A 1,740-nucleotide genomic window follows, 5' to 3' on the forward strand; every position below is an offset into this window, starting at 1 on the left:
GTTTCAGAATTGAGACAGTGGGATAATTCAAAGTGTTTTATTAAAAACAGCTTGGGCTGCGAATCCGCTACTATACTGTGTCATGATTTTATACAAAGATCTGACCCACATGCAGAAAACCAAACAGAGAGACCAGGGGAAGGTTTAACAGGTTTATTGAGAACTGGTAGAGATGGGTCCAGTGCTGCTCTGAACACTGGCGAACCGGGACTGAAAAGTTAAGGGGAAGTTCCTGTGGTTAGTTCAGGCTCAGTGGGAAAATTGAGCTTCGATTTGCAAAAGCAAATCCAGAAAAGCAGTCTTTCTCTGAATCCAGTCGGTGTGGGTTGTTCCAGTAATTCAATTGCTCGTTGGAGGGCGGACAGGGTTTACCCAGGTTGAGGAGTTTCCTTGAGGAATGGAGGAGCTGACTGCCGCTCAGAATTCCTATGGTACTTGAACGGTTCCTTGTGGAGATGAACCCCCTGCTCAGTCTGAACCTCAAACAATCCTTTGGGGAAAAGTAGATCCAAACCTCCAGTTTGAATCCCCAGCTCAGTTTGAAGCTCAGAGATCCTTCCAGGGGGGAGAAGGTCCAAACATCCAGTTTGCATATTGACTTCCTGCCGAGAGGCAAAGACAAACAACCACAAGGTTAAGACTCAGGTTGACAAAAACTCAGTTTAACTCAGCAAAACTCAGCTTGGCTAGAGTACCCAAAACTGGCAAACACTCTGGCGTCGAGGTAGTGGCAGTCAGCAGCTTAAGAGTCCTCAGGTAGTGAGGCAACAATCCGCAGGTGTTTGAGAGGGCCAACGAGAACCAGGCGCCACCTGGTGGTGGAGGGAAAACACACAAAAACACAACCCACACAAACTGGTTTCCTAACATACTGTATCAGCAGCTAGGTCGGTACTGATGGCTGGCCTAATTGCTCACTCTATTCACCAGTCTAACTCTGCCCAGTTGTTCATTACTGCTCATCTAATCCACCAAACTGCTTCTATTTATACGGCTCTGTCCCTGCCATCGTGGCCAGATTATTGATGCTCTTGTTCTAGTGCTCGTTCTCTGAGGCAAGTGGAGAAAGGGTTTTTAGCATTCTATGGTGTTCCTGATATACTGACCTGTTCTGCCTCTCAACCACTGAGCCTGCCTGTTCCCGTCTGAACGTTCTGCCATAACTATCCGTGGACTCCTGGAATCCTGAATCAGCCTGTTCCTGTTCCGGTCGGTGTCCCCGACGGGGCTTCAGACTCCTGGACCTCTAAGCCTTCCTGTTCTGATCTGCTTCCCTGACCTTTCTGGGACTCCTGCTTCTTCTCCAGGGCTGCAGCTTCAGGGACACTCGGGGCGGCGCCCGGCACATCTCGTTGGCAGCCCACTGAGTGGATCCTACCTTGTTTTCTGGAGATGGACTAAACTGTTTAACCAGGTTAGTCACTCGTATGGATAATCATCCTCTATGAAATTATCATGGTCACTAATCTGTGTTTTTTTTAAACCAGATTTTCCAGTGATGGGTGGCGCCTCGCCCTAGCCACTGATACCACATATCCACAGCCCATTCCTCAGTTTTAATAAACGCTTTGAATTATCCCACTGTATGTCTCGCCTTAAATACTAAGTCCTTCTGTCGTGTGTCATGACAATAACATTGAACAGCAAAGAACGTTTGTTTTTCTTGGTCTTTAAATGCTCTCTGATCACAAATATTGTGCATCATGTGGATCTGTTAGCTTTGTTCTTGTGAATAACTTT

This window comes from Cyprinodon variegatus, unplaced genomic scaffold (assembly GCF_000732505.1).
Source record: "Cyprinodon variegatus isolate N-32 unplaced genomic scaffold, C_variegatus-1.0 Scaffold860, whole genome shotgun sequence".
Lineage (NCBI taxonomy): Eukaryota > Metazoa > Chordata > Actinopteri > Cyprinodontiformes > Cyprinodontidae > Cyprinodon > Cyprinodon variegatus.